We start from the raw sequence: 16,252 nt of genomic DNA, 5'->3' as shown, positions 1-16,252 counted from the left end.
CCAAAGACAGTCTTACTGATTGGCTGTTGGCTGTGGCTTTTGTAAAAGACTTTTGATTTGCTTTTGTGTTATATTTCAAATCAAGAGTTATTTTTGATAATACAATTTATTACTACTAACTACTTTGTGACTTTTGGTGGAAAGGGGGACCGTAATTTAAATAAATTAGTATCAGTAGCAACACAGAAATGAGGTGGCTCTAATACTGAGGTAAGATATAGCACAGATAATTAGGGGCTATTATGCAAGGTCTGACCAAATAATATCAATCAGACTCCAATGAAAACCTGCAAACATAGTGATCATTCAAGTATGCTGGAAGTACAGATCCTGAAGTAGATTAAATTGAAACCTTCCATGCAAGCATCCAGTAGGAAATTGACTGCACAACCAAACAAGGGATGCTTATAATTGTAAGTGATTGAAGCACAAAAATAGTAAACAAAGCAGAAACAAATATCTTTGGAAAATTTTGGTATACAGGTCAGAAACAAACCAAAACAAAGACTCATAGAGTTTTGTGGAGCTAACAATCTGTTTATTGTAAAAACATGCTTCAGGCAACTGAACAGATGACTGTACACATAGACATCACCAGAGGGTCAATATAGAAATCAAATAGACTACATAAATGGAAGCAAGAGATTGAGAAGTTGTATTCTCTCTGCCAAAACAAGACCAGGAGCACATTGTGGTATTGATCATGAATTATTAATATTCAATGTTACAGTAAAATTAAAAAGAAAATTAAAGGATCCTATCTCCCTAAAGGATGAATTTAAAGTCTACATAAGAACAGATGTGCATTACTAAACTCAATTGATTCTGAACCAGAAGAACTGTGGATTGAAACCAGAGATATTATTAGAGAAAAACGCAAAAAGATAATTCCTGTAGTAAAAAGAAAAGAAAGACCTAGATGGATGATGGAACAAGCACTTAAAATTGTAAAGGACAGGTGACAAGCAAAAGTAAAAGGTAACAGAAGCATAGCCATAACTTTAAATGCAGTTTTTCTGCAACTGTCACACAGTGACAAAGAGAAATATTACAATAACCAGTGGAAAGAAAGAGAACAACAAAAAGGGGGAAAATAAGAGAATTCTTCCAGAAGATCTAAGAAATCAAAGGGAAATTTAAGCCTGATTTAGGAATACGAAATAACCAACAGAGAAGTGCAGTATCTGACTGAGAAAAAAGAAGGAGAAAGTGGAAACAGTGTACTGAAAACCTATACAGAAGAGATAAAAGGATGGCAGTCTCTTTTGAAGAGGAACCCCATGATGAGAAACCTGTTGTTCTAGAAAGTGAAATGAAAGCTGCTCTGAAAACACTGGAAAGAAATAAATTACAGGGGTAGATGGGATATCAATAGAACTATTTCAAGAGACTGAATCTGTCAAAATCCTAACATGAATATGCCGACAGACGTGGAAAACAAAACAACAGCCCACAGACTGGAAATATTCAATATATATTCCAAAACCCAATAAAGGAGATGCCAAGGAATGCAACAACTATAGGACCATTGCTCTAATTTCCCATGAAAGCAAAATGATGCTCAAGGTATTACATCAAAGGCGTCTACCTTATGTGAAATGAGAAATGCCTGGTTTTCAAGCTGGATTCTGAAAAGGAAGAGATACTCAAGATTAGATTGCAAATATCTGCTGGTTACTGAAGCACTCCAAAGAGTTTCAGAAGATCAGTCTGTGCTTTATAGACTATAACAAAGCTTTTTATTCTGTGGATCATGAGCAGCTATGGATTGTTATGAGAGAAATGCTTGTCCTGATGAGTAACCTGTATTGTGGACAAGAAGCTTCTGTTAGGACAGAATATGGAAAGACAGAATGGTTTCTTATAGGCAAAGATGTCAGACAAGGGTACAAATATATCTCCCTATCTGTTCAGTTTGTACATGGAACTTGTCATATGGAAGGTCAGACTAGATTCAGATGAAGGAGGAGTGAAAATTCATGAATATTTTAAGATAGTACAGATGCCACCATTTTACTGGCAGAAAGCAGCAATGGCTTGAAACTTTTGATGAATGTGAAAGAAGAAAGTGTTAAAGCAGGACTGCAGCTGAATATTAAAATGACAAAAATCACGACTACAGGAGAACTTCACGACTTTAATGTTGACAATGAAGAAATGGAAATTGTTAAAAGATTTTTTGTACCTTGGCTCAGTCATCAATCCAAATGGAGACTGCAGCCAAGAAATAAGAAGAAGGCTGAGACTTGGAAAGCCAGCAATGGAGGAATTAGAAAAGATCATCAAGAGTAAGGAAGTGTCACTGGAGACAAAGTCTAATCCATACTAGTGTACTCAAAGTTACTGTGTATGGGTGTGAAAGCTGGACAGTGAAAAAACTGATAGGAAAAATTGATTTATTTGAAATACATTGCTGAAGGAAAGTGAAATAATACCTTATTACTTTGAGTTTCAAATTTCCAGGCCCAATGAATTGTATCCAAGAGTACTGAAGGAACTGGCTGAAGAACTCACAGAACCACTATCTATTATTTTCTTGAAATCATGGAAGATGGGTAAAAGTGAGAGAGGACTGGTGGAGAGCTAACGTTATCCCTATCTTCAAAAAGGGCAAAAAGAAGGAACCTAGGAACTATAGAGCTGTCAGACTGACATCTATACCAGAGAAAATTCTGGAGCAGATTATAAAGCAGTCATTCTGCAAGCAGCTCGAAACCAATGCACTAATAGATAGAAGCCAACTTAGATTTGTCAAGAACTAATCCTGTCAGACTAATCTTATCTAATTTTTTAAATCAGGTTACCTCCCTCATACACAGTGGGAATGCTATAGAAGTAATGTATATTGACTTCAAAAAGCTTTTGACAAAGTGCCCCATGATATTCTGATTAGCAAACTAACTAGGTCTGGGCTGGATAGAACAAGTGTCAGGTGGATACACAGTTGGTTACAGAATCATACTCAAAGAGTGCATATCATTGGTTCCTTCTCTAGCTGAGTGGAGATAACAAGTGGGGTACCCCAAGGCTCAGTCCTAGGCACAGTGCTCTTCAACTTTTGAATTAATGATTTGGATGAGGAGATGCAGGGAATGCTCATCAGATTTGCAGATGACACCAAATTGGGTAGAATCGACATGGCTGCAAAAAAGGTCAATGCTGTTTTAGACTGCATTAATAGCAATATAGTCTCCAAATCCTGTGAAATACTAGTTTCCTTCTATTCAGTACTTGTTAGGCCTCACCTTGAGTACTGTGTTCACTTCTGGTCACTGCACTTAAAGAAATATGCTGACACATGGGAACAAGTTCAGAGGAGGGCAACATGGATGATCAAGGGACTGGAAACCAAGATCTGTGAGGAAAGACTGAAAGAACTGTGCATGTTTAGCCTTGAGAAAAGAAGACAGGGGGTGATATGATAACACTTTTCAAATACTTGAAATGCAGTCATACAGAGAAGAGGCAAGATCTGCTCTCAATCACCCCAGAGTGCAAGACATGTAATAATGGGCTCAAGTTACAGCAAGCCAGATTTTGATTGAATATCAGGAAAAACATCCTAACTGTTAGAAAAGTATGACAATGCAACCAATTGCCTTGGGAGGTTATGAATGTTCCAGTGCCAGAGGAAATTAGAGAACCATGGTGCCTGGCTGAAAACAACAGAATGAACTTCAACAGGGATAAGTGCAAAGTACAATACCCAGGAAAAAGAAACTAAATACACAATTACAAGATGGGGGATACCTGGCTCAGCAATATCACAAGTGAGAAGGATCTTGGAATCATTGTACAGCTGAATATGAACAAACAATGTGATGTGGCTACAAAAAAGCAAATGCTATTTTAGGCTGCATTAACAGAAGCATAGTCTCCAAATCTTGCAAGTTACTACCCTGTTTCCCCCAAAATAAGACCTAACCTGAAAATAAGCCCTAGTATGAATTTTCAGGATGCTTGTAATATAAGCCCTACCCCCAAAATAAGCCCCAGTTAAGTGAAACCCCACCCTCCACTATTGTGCAGCAACCATATTACATGACTGTATTTGAATAAATGTAGATTGTTGTACATGAAAAAATAAAACATCCCCTGAAAATAAGCCCTAGTGCTTTTTTTTTGGAGCAAAAATTAATATAAGACTCTGTCTTATTTTGGGGGAAACACGGTAGTTCTCTATTTGGCACTGGTTAGGCCTCATCTTGAGTATTATGTCCAGTTCTGGTCACCACACTTCAAGAAGAATGCTGACAAATTGGAACGAGTTCACAGGAGGGCAACAAGCATGATCAGAGGTCTGAAAACCATTCCCTATGAGGAAAGACTGAAAGAACTGAGCATGTTTAGCCTTGAGAAAAAGAAGACTGAGGGGAGATATGATAGAACTTTTCAAATACTTGAAAGGCTGTCATTTAGAGGAGAAGCATAATCTGCTCTTGATCAACCTAGAGTGCAGGACACACAACAATGGGCTCAAATTACTATAAGCCAGATTTTGGTTGCATATCAGGAGAAACTTCCTAACTGTTAGAGCAGTAGGGCAATGAAACCAATTACTTCAAGAGGTGGTGAGTGCTCCAGCTCTGGAGGCATTCAGGAGAAATTTAGACAACCACCTATTCTTTGATCTGTATTTCTCCATTGAGCAGGGAGTTGCACTCAATGGCCTCAAAGGTCCCTTCCAACTTCATTATTCTATGATTCTATGATCTGTCAGATATATGTTGATTTTGATTCCTGTGTTGAGCATGGGGTTGGACTACATCATCATAGGTCCCTTCCAATTCCATTATTCTGTGATTCTGCAGATGTGCCATTTTTAGTGAACCATGATGCTGAGGATCCAAAATTATATAGTCTGGTTGTCAATAGATTAGCCTATTTGGAAACAGGTAATAGAATTCTGTGCCACTTCAGAAAATATAGGAAAATATATGCTGCTAACTTTCAGCAACAGGAATTCTAGTGCAGCCAGAAGTACCCCAGAGCTGAATGACGGTTAAATTTTACCTTGTACACCATGGGAAGAAGTAATGAGGAATGAATTATGTAAATAAGGTGTCTTCTTTTTTTCAAGGAGCTTCAAAATTTGACCACATGGAATGTATCCAGTACTTTTTCTATGTGTGCATTTCTTTTTGTCCTGGAAAGCAATTTAAGAATCTGTGCTAATAGAGAAGGGTTTTTAAAAAGGCAGTTCAAGATAAGACTTGACCTTGCAACTTGCTTCAGTTGTACTGATCAAAAGAGGTCAGGACCTGTTTTCAGCACTGTAGCATTGTCTCTTTTAATTTCTCATCTTTCGATCCTTCAACTCTGTTGCAAGCTGTTCCCCAGAATCCTGTCCTGCACAGCTATATTTCATCAACTGATGGTCTATAAGCCATAAAGTTGGGAAGAAACTGATTTATCCCCAACATATGCAGCTTTAAATTCTGATTCACTTGTTTAAGACTGGAAAAAGATTCATGCAGGAAAGGCTTTAGCTTGACATCTTTAGTACTTTCAAAAATGTAGTTAGAGTTGTTACATTTGTATTCCACTTTTCCCACCAATGGTACGTAAACCAATTTAACCAGATAGATAAGACATTGGTAAAACAAACCACCAAAAGCAGCTTGTTGAACAAAATACATTTATATTTGCTCTAATAAGAGAGCTAATGATGTTTGTAAGCTGGTCTGAATAAAATTTGCCCTTGCCTGCTGACAGAAGGTCACCACCTTATTTGCATAATTAGCAAGCAATTTGCATAACATGCAAATTAGCCTACTTGGATTTGATGACTTGTAATACACTAGTCCTATCCTAACTAAAATTGTGGACAGCATAGTGAATATTTCTTCCATTCTGGAGAAAGTATTTGGCAGATTTGGTCTGTGTTTCAGTAACCTGACTGATTAAACCTTAGGGTTTTTAAAGTATATATGTATGTAGGTATTTCAGTTCTGTGCCACATTTCTCCCAGGGAAAGAATCCAAATAGCTTAAAAACACAACTTAAAGCCCAAGATTGCAACATGGTTACAAAATTAAAAAACAATTGAACATGTAACAATATGTAAAAGATGAGTAATTTAAAAACTGATTCATTTGAAATGTGGTGCTGGAGGAGAGCTTTGCAAGTACCCTGGACTGTTAGAAAGACAAACAAGTGAGTTGTAGACCAAATCAAACCTGAACTATATCTGGAGGCAATAATGCTGAAACTGAGGCCGTCCTACTTTGGGCACCTCATGAGAAGACAGGATAATCTGGAAAAGACAATAGATAGAAAATAGAAGGCAGCAGGAAAAGAGGGAGACCAAATATGAGATGGACTGACTCCCTAAAAGAAACCACAGACTTGAGTTTGCAAGATTTGAGCAGGGCTGTTGAGGACATGACATTTTGCAAATCACTTGTTCATAGGATCACCATAAGTTGGAGGTGACTTGATGGCACTTAACGACAACAATTTAAAAAAACACTCTTTAATCACATTGTAAAAGAAAGATAAACATACAGCATTTTACAATAAGACTTCTTTTTAAATTTTCAATTTCAATTTCAGTTTTGCTAAAAGGCTGGTCAGAAGGTAAAGTCTTTACCTTTTGGGCAACAGAGGAAGGACCAGTTTGGTCTCCTCAAGTTGAGCATCCCACAACTTGAGAATAGCCACCAAGAGCTTCCCTCCCCATTGCGTCCTTACCAGCTATGCCTGTGAAAGAAGTGGGATGGAAGATTTTAAAGCACTCCAAATTGCACCTGGACCAGCAGCCCCTTAATAGGGGAGTGGTATGATTTCTGTAACTTCCCATGGGCAGCAGTCTGGCCACAGAAACTAACCAGAAAAAGCGATGAATCGAGATGATTTGTGGTTCGCTTTGTGACCCAGTTTGGGGATCCTGTTTTGCCCTTGGTGCTTCATTTTGTTTTGGTAAAACATGTGCATGCCCACCCGCTTCCCACTGCCCCCGTTGCCTCCCTACCTGGTCTTATTGCCTGTGCTGCTGCCTTTGCCGCTTCCACCATTGTCAGATTCTCTTCCAGGAGCCGGGCAGAGCAGCTGGCAGTGGGTGCATGGGCACAGGCAGCTCCGGGGCTCCTGCAAGGCTGCAGTGGTGAGATAGGAACAGTAGCCCCTCTCTCCCAGGCACGATCCAAAAACTGAACCATGAACCAGCTCAGTTTTCTTGTTGGTTCATGGTGGTTCCACAGACTATGCACTCCACAAATGGATGCAGCTTGTGCATGGCTTTTAACTGTGCAAACAAACTCCTGGTCACCACTGAAATGTGGGCATCCAGGTTTAAGAATGAATTGAGGACTAACCCAAGCTGCAAAACTGAGTTTTCTTGCAAATTCTTGTGTTCTAATCTGCCCTTTCACTGACCATTAGCAACTCTGTCTTGTCTGGATTGAACTTTAATCCAGTTTTGTTTGCTTTCATCTAATCCACTGCTAACATCAAGCAGTAATACAGAACTGAAACAGCTTCTGTAGAATCAGATGGGAAAAAGAAACACGGCTAGGTGTCATAAGCATACTAGCAGCACTGAACCCCAGAGCTCTGGATGACCTCTTCCAATGTTTCATGTATATGACAATAACATATGTATATACCATAATATATGTATATGTATATATTAATAGCACGGGGGAGAAATGAACCCTGAGGTACTCCAGGAGTCATCAGCCAAGGTGTCAAAGAGGAGATTTTGAGCACCACCACCTCCACGATGATGATGATGATGATGATGATGATAACAATAACAATAACAATAACAATAACAACAATAACAATAACAATAACAATAACAATAATAACAACAACAACAACAACAACAACAACAACAATAATAATAATAATAATAATAATAATAATAATAATGATAATGATAATAATAATAATAATAATAATAATAATAATAATAATAATAATAATAATAATAATAATAATACAGTGGTGCCTCGCTTAGTGATCGCTCCATTGAGCGATGAATTCGCATAGCGAGGGGGTCCGGGCCATCGCTGGAGCGTTCGCTCAGCGATGGCCCCTATGGCGTTTTTTCGCTGTGCGACGATCGCTACGCGATTCGCTTAGCGATTTTCGCACAACGAAGCGGGGGAAAACAGCTGATCAGGGGTTCCAAAACGGCCGCCGCAACTTTTCCCGCCGCGCCCTCGCTTTGCGAGGGCCCGAAAATGGCCGCCCCTATGGAGAAGCTTCGCTCAACGGTAAGTTTAGGGCCCATTGGAACGCATTAAACCAAGTTTAATGCGTTTTAATGGTTTTTTTTTTGTTCCGTTGAGCAATGTTTCTCATAGCGATGGTTAATCCGGAACGGATTAACCTCGCTATGCGAGGCACCACTGTAATAATAATGTGCCATCCAGTCAATTTCAAGTTGTAGTGACAATTTTTAGGAGTTTTCTAGGTAGAGAATACTCAGATGTAGTTTACTATTCCTTTCTTCTGGGGGACATCCTGAGACTGTGCAGCTTGCCCAAGGCTACACAGGCTGGCTATTCTGGGATGCACACTGAGGCATTGAACTCCCAACCTCTGTCTCCATAGCTAGAGAGACCTAACTCATTGAGCCACTGCAAAATAATGCATCTAAAACCCATCCCAGGGAGGCAATCCGGAAGAATTTCACCACTCAGTTTTTTGTTGGTTCATGAAAGCTGCTAAGAAATCTAACACATCCAACAGGGACACACTCCCCATGTCCAATTCTCAGTGTTGTGTCAGAACTTGATAAGGATAAGAGGAAACTGTGTGTCAATGGGATATCCAGCAAGGCAACCAAACCTGTCTCCTCAAAACCTTGATGAGAGGAAACATCTTTGTGGGAAAACCCTGCTCAAGGTTGTTACCTGTCATCTGTTTTCAGTGATGAGCAAATTCTCCTGACAGGGAGCAGCAGCTCCTGACGGGCGGGGTGACCACTCATTCTGCCTTTCTGCTTAGAGTTAGAGAATTAGATCATAAGTTCAAAGACTTTCTCTGGCCAATCCTAGTGGAAATTAGGTAACCAGTATCCTATCTGAATTCTCACAACATACAATGTAACCCTTGCTATGTTAATAAAAGAGTTCTCAAGGTGCTTTCTTGAGGCTCTGCTGGTGGACATCTACCTGTCTTTGCAACTTCTCCCTAAAGCTAATTGCCTTCCTATTGTTCTGTGACCACCTACACAGCTTAATCTCTCACTCTTGGCTGGAGATGAGGAACCTTGTTAGGCTTTCAAATTTTTTGCTCAGGTTGACACACCCAAAATAAATGAACAAAAACACAGTGAGTACACTTTTCACCTCCAATGCAGATACAACCGATTTGTTACAGAAGCAGTATGTAAAAAAAGTGGAATGAGCCGATTTTTCCCCCATTCATGTGCAAGGCAGACACTTTCACCAGCTATACTTCATCATCCACATTGTTTGACAGCTGAATCTAATTGTTAGTTAGCAGAGCCACCTTATCAAAGGGGTTTTCTAAGCATAGACTTTACAGCTCCTGTTCATTTGGTAAGTCTACTGTAGCTAGAGCTAATAATGAGAACTAGCATGTGGTTCTTTAAAATATGAAGAAACGTGAACATTTTGGTAATGTTTGTATCTAAGACTGGCTTTGTTTTTTGAATGGTCATGCCCATACTTAGTCCTTTTTTTTCTTTAGCAGTTATCCATGTATAAGAACTCTCTTCGTGTTCTTGGAACTTCTTATAAGTTGGAGAATACATTTGAGCCTCTCGGTGTGGTTTCTGATAATTCTGAAAGATTTGGAAGAAGATGCTTGTGGTAAGCATTCTAATCTGTCCTCCACCAGACTTTAGTAACAGCACAATTTAACTTAGACAGAAGCTAGATGGACGGGTTTCATAATGTACCCCATCCCTCTTGGAAATATTTAAAACTGAATTGGATTGGTGTCTTACTGATGACTCTCCAGTTCTACTGCAAGGCCACTTTTTTTTAAAAAAATGTAAACTTTTCTTCTTCTTCAGTATTCACTAATTTAACATTTATTTAAGAGCTCTTAATGAGTGGCATTTGACTCTCATGACTGGTATCCCAGAGCCCACCTCTGGGTTGCAGCTGGAGGACAGATACTGTGTTTAGAGAATCTCTAAAAGTAACTAATGCTTTGAAGAAGCAGTGACTCAGCAAGGAGGTGCTGAAAGCTTCATTGCTTGCTCAAGCAACAGAGCAGCTAAGGAGATCAAATAGTGGGCCAGAAGGCAAGGCTATGGGGATGTGGTTACCTCAGGCTACCTCCAGATACCTCACCACAGAGGGGAGAGTGTTGAGAGTTTGGAATCCTGTTGGTAAGTCCTTTAAGCCAGACAGAATGAGTCCAAGGAGAGGTTCACTGCAGAACTGGCAGAGAGTCAGCACTGAAAGAAAGCAATGAGGAGAAGCAAGAAGACTGAGGTTCAGCTTAAGCCTTTCCCCTCTGTGCCTGATAGCTCTGTGTCAAGAAGGTAATCTTTGTCTAGATCACAGTATTTTATAACAAGAAGAGAAATACAGGGCAAACACTTCCCTGTAAGTTCAAAGCAACACATATAATTTGCAGGGCATGTGGCAAGTTACTCTTCTCAATGTCTTTTCATTGTGTTTTAACCTCTGCACTAAGTTTAGGACCTACTGCCATAAACTGGAGAATTCAACTCTCTCTCTAACCTCCTGGGCATTTACATTTCCAAGAAAGCAACTCTTTACAATCCATTTCAGGCCAGAATCAGCAAATCCTAATGAATGGCACAAGAAGTCCAAAGTTCCAAATCTGATTCACTACCTTTCTGGTTCTCCATAATGACACTGGGAGCCATCATTTCTCAACAGGTCCTTTGTTGCCACCACAGCATCAATCATTCTCAGGTTTCCAGTTGAGTTCCTTAGGATCCTCAGGGCTCTATTGTTAATCTTCATTAAAATATTACTGACTTTCATAACCAATTTAGTTTTGATTCTGTATAAATCAAGGCTGCTAACAGAGGACATTCTCATTTCTCTTTGTAACTGCCACTGGCTTTGGATTTGGGGAACATCATCACCGTAATCACTCAAAGTGCCTTGAAAATGCCAGTCTTGTCAGGATGAAATTGGCAATCGCAATTCAATCATTGTAGCAACAGCCACAAAAGTTTATCTCCAGCTTGAAAACTTTGCCTTCTTTCTCATTTTCTAAGAGATAACAGGCACAAAGTGTGGCATTCTATGCAAATGGGGACTCATCAGTTATCATTTCAACAGACCCTGGGTGTGTTTTTAATTACTATGATAAACTGCTGTTCTGCCCTTGCCCTTGTCCCACACCCCCTAGGGAGCTTGATGGAGATTCTTGGCCCTTTGGCAGATGTAAATAGGGAAGGTTTGGTGTCAGGTGATGAGGAGGAACAAAGAGATGGGGGAGGAAGCAGGGGCCAAATCTCACTAGAAGGATGTAGAGATAATGAAAAAAGAAGGGAGAAGCTTCAGCTCCACAGACACAATGGGGATTGAAGATGAGAAGAGAGGAGAAGCAGAAAAGGAGCAGAAAAGAGGCCATCTTTTGTGCCACTAGAGAAGTGGACTATACTCTGTAGCCAACCTTGAATAGGGGTCTTGTTAGACTTCTCAGTGGCTAAATGGAAAGGATGTAGTAGACCTTTAGCCCTCCGATGGCCACATTTATGTATTCTTGAAGGCTTTCACGGCCAGGATATGATGGTTGTTGTAGGTTTTTTGCGCTGTTTGGCCGTGTTCAGAAGCTTGTTCTTCCTAACGTTTTGCCAGTTTCTGTGGATGGCATCTTTTAAGGACAGGAGTCATAACTCTGTCTCTGCTCTGGTGCAGTTTTGTGGGATAGCTGAGTATTTAGTTGAGATCCCACAGCTATAAATAGTCAACTATCCCACCAAACTGCACCAGAGCACAGACAGAGTTCTGACTCCTGTCCTCTGAAGATGCCAGCCACTGAGACTGGTGAAAAGTTAGGAAAAATAACCTTCGGAACATGGCCAAACAGCCAAAAAAACCTACAACAACCATCCCCATTTCTGCTTGCTGCCCAGTGAAGACATAAGGACTAAAAGTAGCACCAGAGATGGAAGCCGAAGAGGCCAGGGAAAACCTGACACTATCTAGTAGCTGGCACTATAAGCATTTAGCATGGTGTACTGTTACTCACTGAAAGGAAAAATCCTCAAGCTGAGGCTTCAATACTTTGGCCATCTCATGAGAAGAGAAGACTCCCTGGAAAAGACCCTGATGTTGGGAAAGTGTGAAGGCAAGAGGAGAAGGGGACGACAGAGGACGAGATGGTTGGACAGTGTCATCGAAGCTACCAACATGAATTTGACCCAACTCCGGGAGGCAGTGGAAGACAGGAGGGCCTGGCGTGCTCTGGTCCATGGGGTCACAAAGGGTCAGACACGACTTAATGACTAAACAACAACAACTGTTACTTTCCCTTGCGTCCATAGTAACAAATGTTTCTTGTCTAACATGGAAATCTAACTCTCTGATCTTCCATCTTTTTACTTGGGAACAACACTCCATAAATTCAGTTTAGCTGATTGTTGCCTAAATATGTATTGGACTCCACTGTGAAAGTATACTTAATGAAAGTATATTTGTTTATTTTTTCTTCTTGCTAGAGAATCCTGGTTCTGACTTCATCAGGATGGCTACCTGAGTAATTTTAAAAACAGTTTATCTACTATAGGGAGATTAGAATAACTCTGGAATACTAGAAGTGGATTATTCCTCAGGAATTTCCTTAAGCGTAATTAATAAAAAAAAATTAAAAGAGGAGAACTACAAAGTCTGTATAGGAGCTAACCACTGTACTAGTGAGAACTGAATACAGTGGGGTCTCGACTTACGAACGGCTCGACATACGAACGCTTCGACTTATGAACCACTCTCATAGGAATACATGGACTCGACTTACGAACTTAGATTTGAGTTACGAACTCTTTTTTCCCTTTTTTTTAAAGCTAAGTCATCTTAGGTTAAAAGGAAAAAAGAAAAAATATCCCCCTCTAGTGGCAGAAGGCGGAATAGCAGCTTCCCATTAGTTTCTATGGACGAAAAGAGCAGATACGGATTAAATGGTTTTCAATGCATTCCTATGGGAAATGCAGATTCGACTTAAGAACTTTTCGACCTGAGAACTGCCTTCCAATACGGATTAAGTTGGTAAGTCGAGACCCCACTGTAATGTGGCCCTGCCCACAGTCTTAGAATCTATGATAGACACCAAGACATGGGAAATGAAAAGTTTTTGACTGCCTTTATTAAAGATCAAGGTGACATCCTGCTGTATCAACAGCAGAACCATTCTCTTTGGAATTTGTTCTGTGTCTCACTTGGACAACTTAGTCCATTTGATATTTCTTTATCTAAAACATTTTATCCCACTTTTCTTCTTAAAAAAAAGAGGATCCAAGTCTGCTTAACTTCATTAAAAACACAATATTAACAGCTGAAAACAATAAATTATTCAAATATTGAAGAAAAAGTAATAACAGTGCATTAAAAATGTTAAGTAAAAGCATTACGGGAAACAGATTTAGAATCAACAAAATATAAACCATCCCATTTATTGTGTTCTAGACAGTCAGTCGATAAAGAAAAGCCGGCCTCAAGAGAAAGGTCTTTGCCTGCTTAGACTAGCCAAACCAAGCCAGTACCTTCCACCTCCAACCCCACATATCAGGTCATAAGGAGAGGCTTATTTCTCTCTCCCATTACCTTCATAGGTGCATTTGGTGACCTGCTCTGTTGCTGCCCCCAGACTTTGGAACTCCCTCCCACAGAAGGCTAGACTGGCCCCATCTCCGCTGTCCTTCTGCAAGCAGGGAAAGACCTTTCTCTTCAGCAAGCTTTCTTTTAGCGACTGGCTGCCTGAGTAAGGGCTTCGAAATGAATTGTTGTGCCTTACTGCTTTGAATGTGTTTTGGTGTTGCTTATGTTTTCAGTATGGTATTCATTTGATCTTTTTCATATTTGTACACTCGTTGTTGTTAGCTTTATTGTCTTCTAACAATATAAACTACCTTGGGTCCTTTTTAGAGAGAAAGGTGTGGTAAAAATGTTTTAATAAATGAATGAAATATCAATGCAAATCTATTAGTTGATTACCATACTAATCTAGCTAGCCTACTGAAGTAATTTTTTGCTCACGGGAAATGTGGAAGGATGGAAGCGACTTTCACTCACATGAACTGGGGTGGAGAGCAACATATGTGTTTTTGAAAAAAAAAAACGTCAAAGAATCGTATCAGGCACAACCACTGAGCTCTCCTTTGTTCGCCTGATGCTTGGAAAGTTACCTTACAGTCCAGTGGGCCCTAAATAAGATGTATGCGGCTTGGATTGAATGCACTGCTGATTTAGTTGCTAAGCAACTGGTATGATGTGCCTGGAACTCCTGCTCTCCATCTGATATTAATGACTAGGTAGCAGATCTCCTAGAACTGGTATGTCAAGAGCAAATGACATACACCTGAATGAATGCTTCTCCCAGATGTAAGCGCATAGGAGGTGACTTGTCAGGTGTGCTTTGATTACTTTGATTACAACACTTTCATCCCAAAACAGCAATTTTTGTAACCTTGGACTTTTAACTTCTGGCTTTTTTTGACACAAAAAACTTACACCTCATTCTTTTCTTCTTACCTCTTGTTTCCCTTAGATATTTTATCTTGTTCCTCAGCTTCTTACTTTGCCATCTGGATATAAAACATTGTATTTTCCATTCTTCCACACAGGCCTTTCACAGAAGGGAATGAACAGAAATTATTAGACGCTTCTGTTCTTTCTGTTAGGTTTCAGTCCAATCAAGCAGAAAATATATCTGTATTTCAAGTATGAAATTTACATTACAATTTCTTTCAAGTACTGCTGTTGCATTTTTTGCAACAAAAGTGGGGACACTGGAAAAAAGAGGCCGCTGTTCCTTTTAAAAAGGCCCTCTTTGCCCTTGGGTGTGTTTATGAGTGGAATGGTGTGTGCCAAAATCTCTTGGAAGTGCATTTTTACTTGTAAACAAAGCCCTACAGCTACCATTGGATAAATATATTCAGGTTGAGGTGCAGACCCTGGTGGCTTTGGGAATTAATAGCATCCTGTAAGAAGTGAGGGCTTCCTGCCATTGTTGTAAATGATGATAATGATGACGACGACGACGACGACGGCGACGACGACGGCGACGGCGACGATGACGATGACGACGACGACGACGACGACAATAATAATAATAATAATAATAATAATAATAATAATAATAATAATAATAATAATAATAATAATAAAGCAAAAAAAAATCTGGGCAATGGATCATTAAGCAGCTCTTGAGTTGAAATACTTTGTATTTATTTTCATAGCATATACGAAGAGGAATCATCATGAGAATAGAGACGTCTTTTCTGGAATTTGGTTTTCCAAACTTTAAGGAACTGGCTATTTCTCTACTCATCAGTGGCCAGATATTTCCTATGATCCAAGGTTTTTGCACAACTCTTACTGAGCTCATCTGCACAGCAAGGGTCAGAAATGGATAGTAATATTTTGCAGTTGGTGTATTAATGATCAAATTATGGTGGGCTTTTCTTGAAGATTAAGGGAATTATGTTGGTTCTTTAATAAACTCATTATATTGCGGATCTTTTTATCTTTGGCTCCTTGTTATTTAGCCATTTGCAAAGCCTGTTGCTAATTATGTTTATGTGAAAATGCTTTTTTTTCTTTCCGAGGGTGGCTGGGTTATAATTTTACAATCCAGCATGTGTAATACTAATTTGCTGCATAAATGATGCAACACATCAGCACTGCTCTAATACAGTGTTTAAAAAAAGACCCTTTACTTTCTGTGCCCTTCCATATGAGTAGAGAAAGTGTTTAATTTCTTAGTATGGGATAGTGAAAGAGGAAGGAGACATACCAAATGCGGTATCTTCAAGTGCATGTGCTATTTGGATGCAAGGGTCACACCAAGTGGCATACCAGACTTCTACCAAACTTAAATGACCCTCTTTAGTTCACACCAACCTGCTCCAAATTAGGACCTGTATACAAGCCCTCAGAATACTTCTCCACTTCAAGAAAAAGAAAACAAATACGTAGACCATTCTCTATCTCTATCTAGTGTATCTATCTCTCTGTGTATATGTATGTGTGTGAGAATCTCTCTCTGTAGTAAGTTACTGCTTAATTCCCCCTTTTCTCCAGTACAGAGAATATACACAATATAGGTTTTATTCATATTATTTCAA

At 39.5% G+C, this 16,252-nt stretch overlaps 1 long non-coding RNA gene across 1 annotated transcript; it reads left to right on the top strand.

Annotated features, from left to right (window-relative positions):
• The first annotated feature begins 9,671 nt into the window (after positions 1-9,671).
• LOC140707384 (uncharacterized) lies at positions 9,672-13,563 on the top strand. The gene is made up of 2 exons (XR_012087408.2): positions 9,672-9,788; positions 12,632-13,563. It is a non-coding gene; the product is annotated as an uncharacterized LOC140707384 (long non-coding RNA).
• Positions 13,564-16,252: the final 2,689 nt, after the last annotated feature.

Source organism: Pogona vitticeps, chromosome 5 (assembly GCF_051106095.1).
Source record: "Pogona vitticeps strain Pit_001003342236 chromosome 5, PviZW2.1, whole genome shotgun sequence".
NCBI classification, from domain to species: domain Eukaryota; kingdom Metazoa; phylum Chordata; class Lepidosauria; order Squamata; family Agamidae; genus Pogona; species Pogona vitticeps.
The sequence above is the reverse complement of the archived record's forward strand: the minus strand, read 5'-3'. Positions and strand labels throughout refer to the sequence as shown.